The following is a 9,233-nucleotide window of genomic DNA, read 5'->3' as shown; positions in this document are numbered from 1 at the left end:
GTTTTGAAATCTGCTTGCACCATATGAATAATGGGTTTATTGTGTGGGCAATATAAGATTAATTATGTCTTTGATTATTCACTTTTAAGTGCTTCGTTTTGATAAATGATGTGATAGCCAAGTCCTCTATCACCCAGCAACTTTAATTATTTTTTAAATGTAGCCAAATGAAAGACAGCATTTTTAAACTTTTAAATAAATGGGATTGGACAGATTATTAAATTAAAGGAGTGAGTGGTGCTGTCCAAGTTTAATGGCTTCTGCAGAGCCCTGCCTCATTCAAAGCACACCTGACAAAGGCACACACATTTACCATATAGCTAAGTTAGCCAAACATGCCTAGCACAGGCTACCTCCTTCATTCCAAATAGTAGTGAAAACTGCTCAGAGAGTTAGATACTTGTCAGACAAAGGACTAGAATCCACATACTTATGGCACTAATGCTTACTTCACTAGGGCACAGTGGTTCCAAGCCAAGTTACTGAACCTCTCAAAACCGTAGTTACCTGTTCTAAAAATACATGGCTAATAATAATAGTTTAGCCCTGCCTGAGTGCTGGTGTAATTTAGAGCAGCCTTGGGGTTACTCTAATGTTTGATCTGCTTCCCCAGGTCCCCTATGGAACCTGGGAAGCAGAGAATAGCCATATAAATATAGAAACATGTTCTCAATGTACCCGGTTGCATACACAAAATAAATAAATAAATGTACCTGGTACTCTTGGCAAGTGGTTGTGGTAGTGATGTGTGTGGTGGGGGTGGGGAGGATTAGAGATAGTCTGTGCCAGCTGGTGAGGCTCTTTATGTAAGGTATATTCTCAGGGGACTGTTTCTGCCAAAGCAGCATAAAGGGGCCTTAATATAACAGAGAATTATATACCAGTACAGTATAAGGGGGCTGTAGCATAATAAAAAAAAATGAGATTCCTCAATCACTCAGTTCCTCAGTCAGGAAAATATCACAGTGGGGTCACATTCACCCTAGACCAAAGGGTGGATCATGCAGGAAGGAGAATCATTAAACCAGATCCTGACCTTTCCTTTAACTCTGGAAAGTAGCCTTGGCCAGTTCAGAGCTCTATGGTGAAAATATTCTTAGTCACTGTGATATTTTTTTTCCTCAGTTTCACTGACAGAATCGTGTCCAGTGATCAAGTAATGTAAATTTCTTACACATTTAACTATTTTTGCTTTTGAAAACTGCCTCTTGTCTAAACCAATGTTAAAATCTATATTCAGTTTATAATTCAAATCTTGTGGTCTAATGTGATTGCATTGGGCAGATCTAAGGATACAGAGAAACATTAAAAAATGCAAAAACAACAAGGAGTCTGGTGGCACCTTAAAGACTAACAGATTTATTTGGGCATCAGCTTTCGTGGGTAAAAACCTCACTTCTTCAGATACGAAGAAGTGAGATTTTTACCCACGAAAGCTTATGCCCAAATAAATCTGTTAGTCTTTAAGGTGCCACCAGACTCCTTGTTGTTTTTGTAGAGACAGACTAACACGGCTACCCCCTGATATTAGAAAATGCAAAATTTTCAAACTGGACACAGTTTAAAATGTTTTAATCTCAAAGATACTTTCTCAGTTTAATCAAAATGTTCAGAAAACATTCCAGTTGCCAGTGAGACTTAATCCTAATTATTTGAAAGCATGAAGATTTCTGTCTTTCTTGGGGACTAGGGAAGTGGGCAATAGGGAGAGGAAGTGATTGTTACAAGGAAGATTAAATCAGCCTTAACATTGGACTGTGACTGGAACCTTAAAAACGGCGATATTCTCCCCTCACTAATATAAAATTTCATAGACCTATTAAGCTGAGATAAAAGCTCTGTTACTTTGGCTCCAAAAGCACGAGGCTACTACCACTTAAGCTAAAACAAAGATCTCTGTTAGCTGTCTCCTATAGAAACACACGTAGGATATCTTTTTTAGCGTAGCCAACCAGTGGAGGGTAATATGCTCTCGCACACATGGGGTCTACACTACACAGTTAACTGAGGCTGTTACTGAGGTTTTAGCCTTACCGCTCCCTGCCATCCATACAGAAATCTTCTGACCTGGGTTTGGAGGTGCTTTAAGCCTGGGTTAGCTTACTCAGGTGTCGGGGGTTAGAGCCGAGGCTCCACTTTAAAAATCATAGAATCATAGACTATCAGGCTTGGAAGGGACCTCAGGAGGTCATCTAGTCCAGTCCCCTGCTCAAAGCAGGACTAATCCCCTGAAGGCGGGTTGGAGCCTGCCTATTTTGCAATGAGGACATAGGCAAAATCATTTAAATGCTGATAGTCCTCCAATGCCTTCCCATAGTTTCCCCCCAAAAGAATACACAAGTTCTCCCACAGTTGACAGGGAAAGAATCCTAGAGCATCTCGACACAAAGAACCAAGGGGTACGCAATGCCTATCAATTGTGAGATAACTTTTCTACCCTTTGGGTGGAATTGTGGGAAGGCACGGAGGACTATCAGAACTAGATAGTAAAATAAGGCATTATTTATAAAACAAGCTCTAGGGGCTAGCATGCTCCTAACCCTATGATGCTTAAAAATATATAATATTGCCAAGTTATAATATCGTTGACACGGTAAAGCTGGTTTGTGCTGCATAGTGTTTTTAAAATGGTAAGACAATAAACTTTTTAGCATTTTGCACACAGCGTAAACTCTTTCCAAATGCCTGTTGCAATCATATACGTTCATAATTATGCCAGTGTGCTCCAGTAGAATAAAGAGGGGTGTGTGTGTGTGTGTACACCACGATGCCTCCTGTCTTGCAACAGGGTGAGGAGCAGATCAATGGATGGAGAGGAAAGGGGAGATGCTAAAGCAGTTGATGGTTCCTGCACCTGCACAGCTGCTGTTAGGGTCATGGATGCCTATCAGGAGAAGTCCAAGAGGGTCGAAGCTGGAATTGCCTTGAGACTTGCAGAAAGGCCAGGGGAACTGGAACCTGAACTGTGTTTTCTACTGCATCAAGCAAGCTGACATCATCTGAGAAAATCTGACGAGTTTTAAAAATAAATAAATAAAGGGGAGGGGGAATAAAAGGAAAAAAGTGTGTGTGTGGGGGGGGGAAGATAATTAAAGGAGATGGAGGGGCAGATCACAGCCCCAAGGCCGAAGGGCAAAGAATCTCTGAGCCAGATGCAGTTGGAAATTGTGGAAATTTCCAGAATCAGGCACGATTGACACTAATTAACATGTTGAGTCCTACAAACTGATTTTAGACTAAAATGAAGGGCGTGACTTACACCTATGCAAGCAAGGAAAATTGGTGCTAGTGGGCGTGGCACATAGATCCATGGGCATGTAGGAAGAAGAGTCTATTGTCTATTGAGTCTAAGAGTCAATTCAGTCTATTGTTAGATGAGTCATAGCACCTCAGGCAGTGACTTCATCACGCCTCACAAGTGAAGGAGAGTCAGGTGTGTTTGTTATGTGGCAGGGAGATCACCAAGGAGAAGAATCCAGGGTCATGGAAGAAAAGTGATTAATGATTCAGTATGTGGCTCTCTTCCCTCTACATAAATACGGAAACAGTGTCCCAGCACTGTATTGGCAGGCATTATGCTGCTGAAAGTACTGTCCTGTGGATGAGGTATATAACTGAGGCTCTGACTAGCACAGGGCACTCTTCACAAGAATAGCAGCATTAGCCCCAGTGTCCAAGCCAAAGTTCAAGTGTGGTAATTAATATAGTCTGGTTCCTTAAATTCCTCTTCACTTTCTGTCCTAAACTGGTGGCTAGTGGTGCTGCACAGTGTTAAATAGCTGCTGCAGTCCACCTTATCAGTGGCAACAGTTTAGTGGTAAGCTAGCACACTTAAACCCTGATCCAGTAAAGGACTTGAGCACATGAATGCTTACATTTAAGTTAACAGAAATAGTCATGTGCTTAGAGTTAAGCATGTAACTGAAGTCCTAGTTGGTAGAGCAAGTTTAGGTCTTTCAGGATGAAAGGTGCTAGATAAATGTAAATCATAATTTTTTTATTAGGCGAGAAGTCTGTCATCTAATCATTTGATATGATCTTGTCACTAAATAAACAAACCATAGATAACAACCCAAATTGCAATGGATTGTATTTGTTCTATGAGGATTCAACAAGTGTGTACAGGACCAGCTCTAGGCACCAGCAAAGCAAGCACGTGCTTGGGGCAGCACAATTCCAGGGGCGGCATTCCGGACATTCTTTTTATTTTTTTGCTTGGGTAGTTGCTCTCTCGGAGCTTTATTTTTGCTTGGGCAGCATTCTGGCCACCCGTTTTTGTTTGTTTGTTTGTTTTGTTTTTGCTAGAACCGGCCCTGAGTGTGTAGATATCAGAAATTATTCCTTTGGCTTATGAATCCTAACACTGTTCATGTCTGACAAGGATCTTCCCCAGGGCACCTCCTGGAAACTATGTAGAAGCATTGAATGTTCCATGCTTAAGTCTTATCTGCATTGCAACTTACCTGTTTTACAGAAAATTTTGGTATGTGTTAACAAATATACATTTTTATGAATGGATAGCAATTGTCTAGGGCTTTAAGATTTTATAGCATGCAGATTTGACAGATGTAGAATATCCTTGTAAGAAAGACTTCACATTGGTTTAGTGTCTAAGATAAGTGACTAGACACATAACTGCACATTAATATATGTCTCTGTATGACATGACAGAGGAAGAAGAAATTACTTCAGAGCCTGGTCTCACAGCTATTACTCAGAAAAAATACCTGTTGACTTTAAGAGTTTTGCCTGAGTAGAGATTGCAGGATCAGACCTATGTAATACAAAAAATCTGTTTGCAAAGTGGGACTTGTAACCTGAAATATTTACAATGAAATACATAGGGGTTTAAACACATTTTTTGTTTTGTTTTGTTTTTTGGTAAGTGACAAGCTTTATGGGTCCGGTTCATCTCTGTGTTACTCCAGTTTTATGCTGGGATCATTCCATTTATGAAAATGGAATGACACTGGTGTAATGCTGGAATAATGCAATGGTGAGTAACTTTACTGGGTGGTACCTAATGCATCATTTGCAACACATTAGCACATTGCTCAACAAGTGACTGAACCTGGTCCAAAATACTGAGTGCAGACATCCATTTGTTCAAATGGACTGAGTTTTATGGTAAACTACAGCCAACTCTTGGATCAGCCAAATAAATCGTTTTTTGTTGTTGTAAATGTGCTTAGGTTTATTTATTTGTATTTTAACTATATATAGAACAAATACAACTTAGCAAGATTATGGTTGAGTAATACACAAAAACAATCAAGTGTTTTCATCGTGTTCTTAAATTGCATGTTAAAAATGGTAGATGAGTTTGAGGGTGTGACATTGGGTGATATAGAGTTAAGCTCTTTAGTTTATGCAGATAACATCATACAACTGGCAGATATGTTTGAATTAATTATGATCCTCTTCACTATCTTGGAAAATTGGTGTAGTTGACTTGGATTTACAATAAATGCCAAGAAGACGAAGTGGCTGTATCTTGGAAAAGGGGCAATCGATAGAATGTTGAAATGCAGCAGCAGTGAAATCATAGAACAAGTAAAATCCGAGGAAGCTTGATTGGTACTGATGGTTCCATCAAGGGTGAGGCTAAAAGGAGATATGCTTTAGCTACAAGTGCTGCACAAAAGTTGATGAGATTATGGACTGACAAAAACATTACATTTGGTACCAAGGTGAAAATTTCCCAAACCAGTGTACTAATATTATTGTTCTGTAGTCTACAAACAGATGCATTAAATGAAACAGACATCTGAAGGCTGGAGATAATAGAGATGAGAGTTCTTTGGAAGATGGCAGGTGTAAAGTGGAATAATTTTAAGATGAAGAAGTAAGGAGAGACAGATATGAAATCGGGATAAGGGATTGGTTGCAATCAAAAAGATTACCATGATGGGGACACTGTAGACAAACACATGATAGGATTCCAAAGAAAATAATGCAAAGGCAACCAAGGTCAGAAGACCTAGAGGCCAACCACCGACTATATGGCAGGACATTGTACATAAGGACATGACCAGACTGGGCTTAATGGAGGAACAAGCTGTGTACGAGAATGATGGGTAATGCTATACAGCTCCCTGTGTCTGTAAAGATGCTTTGGGATGAGAGAAAGCAGGTATTCTCAACACTATGGTACAAACAGATGCTAAAGTAGATATGTCAATGACAAATTATCCTAGGTGAAACTCAAAGCACTTTACAAAGGTGGATAAATATCATTATCCTCATTTGGCAGATGGGGTAAATAAGATGGGGGCAACAAAGAGGATAGGGAATAATAATAATAATATCCCTAAATAATACAGGAAATCTGTAGTAGAGGCAGGAATACAACACAAGGGGGCAAATTCTCAACTGGGTCTGAGCTCCAGTCAGACACGTTGAGGCGGGGCCCATAAAATAGTGGTGGTGGCTCCGTGATCCCAGGCCACCAGCACACATTAGAGCCAGAAGAGAGCAATCTAACTTAAGCCCATGAAGGATCAGACAATGCAGCTCTGCTGTGTCATGCCCTGCCCCTAGAATGCCTCTAACCTAACTCTTTCCCCCATGCGCGGTGGTTGTGAGGTGGGGAGTGGCAGTTACAAGAGGTGGCTGAACTTTCTCTGCTGACTTTACACTGGTGGAGAGATCCCCTGCCCAAGGGTAATTGTCCACTAGCCATTTCCAGCCTGGAAAATCTGACCAAAGTTGATTAACTGCCAGTCTACTGCCTTATGCATTAGGCCATGCTGCCTTTTCTCAGAGTGTCAGAGATACCTGAACACAAAGAAGTTCTCTGATAGTTAATCCCAGGAAAGGAAACATTCAGGGGATCACTATATTTTAGGTGAGGAGATGTGTGATTTACAGTGTGAGACACAAATACAGCTAGATGGGTTTTAAGATACTGCTGGAGAATGCCTTCTTTCTCACCCCTCTTCTTAGGAGGTGCACTTGCTAAAATTCTCTCAAAAATTAGACTAACAGCGCTCACAAAAGGACACTGTTGCTCTGCATGATATCAGGTCACTTGGTTTCCATGGATGGTGTGACAATGGCAGAGGAAAAAACTGGTACTCCAGAATAATATAAAAGGCTAAAGTGCAATCATTTGCAGAACAGAAGATAGGGGCACTTTTCTGGTGCCAACATGTGCAGATCCAACTCTGTAAAACTGTTCTCTTTTCCCAGAAAGGGATCAAAGAAATCTTAGTTTCCTTGCAATTATAATTTTAGTTAAGTGATAAAGCATGATGGGGAGTGGTTACTGTAATAACAAGCAGCCCAATGCTCATTTCTTCCTTTTCCTCAGAGGTGTGACTCTTTCAACATAAATTAATTATACTTTTATTTGGGGAATGGTTATTGCAGATGAACTCTGTAATCCACACACTGTTCACCCAGTCCTTATAAAAAGATATGCCACAGACTGCTCTTGAGAACCATGGACTTGTAAATTGGATGGTAATTCCAAGTTTAAATTATAATCACTTTTTCTTGCCCTTAATTATCATCATATCATTAATTTTCATGGTTTATATTACCATACATATGCCAGGTACTTTACAAATATATCAATAAATAAGTTGCTACTAGAACAGAAGAAATGGTTCTTCTGTCCTGCAGGAGTTTTCTGGGTTTTTCTCCATCCCGAATGGGGACAAAAACTGGAAATCTCAACATTGTTTGTGAACCGATAATCCTAATATCTATCTATCTATCTATCTATCTGGATCAAGTCAGTCAAAACATTTTATTTTAATCATTTCAAAATGTTTTGTTCTGATTTCAATAGGTCTTTTAGTATAAACGAGCTAACATTTCAAAATGAAGTTATTTTGAATAAAAAAACAAAACTTATTACAAACCTGTCAAAATGGGACATTTTGCCTATTTTGAAAATTCTAAGCGAAAAATCACGTGTTGTATTGTTGACGTTTTGGGGACTCAGATCCTACAAATGCTTAGTGCTGAGGGTAGCAGGTGTAGTGCTTACTTCCTTGGGACTCCTCACTATGCCTGAGAGTCAGTGTTTGCAGGAGCAGACCCAAACACAACAGAGAAAGAGGGAGGAGAAACATTTTTAAATAATGTGAATCAATATCTGTTTCTTGATCCCCATGCCCACCTGGCATTATTTGTTCTGGTTTTGGTTTACAGTCCTAGCTTATTCTGAACCTCTCTCTAATGGTAATGGGATCACAGAGGATAAGAAGGATTTCTGATATATTTCCACTGAAGGGTATTCTGTGAGGGGGCAGGATATGTGCATGCGTGAAGGATGGATGGAATTGTTCTCTACCTTGGTTCCAGAAGGTGGGATCAAGCTTTGTTCTAGCAAAGTGAAGTGGTCCTAATTTGGTGGGGTGGTTCTGACATGGTTCTAGAATAGTGGGTTGGTCACATTCTTTGGTTCCATAAAACCAAATGAGAACTGCCTCACCCTGCCAATACAAGCCTTTTTCATGTCATCTTCTGGAACCAAGCTGGGAGCATTCCATAAAGCTAGATCTATTCCAGTTTGCCAGTTACTTCCCAGGAGTGTGTACTTAGACACCCCAAATCTGCATTAAATACATATTCTCCATAAGTGATCCCTCCTTGTGCCACTGAGAATCTCATAGCATGAGCATCCCATTCTCATAGTTCAGTTTTTTGCTGTTTATTTCAATTTATATTCAATTAAAATTCCATGTATAAGCACATTAATATTTAAATTGAAAGCTTCCCAGAGGGAGCTGTGTTCTTCAATAATCTATTGTGAAGTATACTAGAAGGGGCCCAATCCTGTTAGATGCTGCATGCTTGCACCTCCCATTTGGGGGCTCATTGCTTTGTAGGACACATGCAACACCCCACAGGCCCTGGGCCTGAAATAAACTGGCAGTGCATTCATAACAGGTGATGCAGATTTCTGCACTTGGTATCCATGTTTGAGGCATATATATGTGATTGCTTGGACATCACACTCACAGTGGTTAGAGCAGGGCATTAGGTACCATGACCCCTAGACTCCATCTTTGGCTTTGTCACTGTCCCCTTGCTGATAATAAGCAAGTCAATTAATTAATCTGTGACTCAGTTTTCCAATCTGTAAAATGGGAATAATAATAGTTAGCTAATGCAAGGGAGTATTGTGAGGTTCAATTCCTAAATACCACTAAAACACTGTGTTACTTGCAGGGATGATACTAGAGAAGTCCAAAGTATTTGGATTTTCAAAGGCACCTAAG

This window comes from Malaclemys terrapin, chromosome 8 (genome assembly GCF_027887155.1).
Source record: "Malaclemys terrapin pileata isolate rMalTer1 chromosome 8, rMalTer1.hap1, whole genome shotgun sequence".
NCBI lineage: Eukaryota > Metazoa > Chordata > Testudines > Emydidae > Malaclemys > Malaclemys terrapin.
This window is presented reverse-complemented; position numbering follows the sequence as displayed.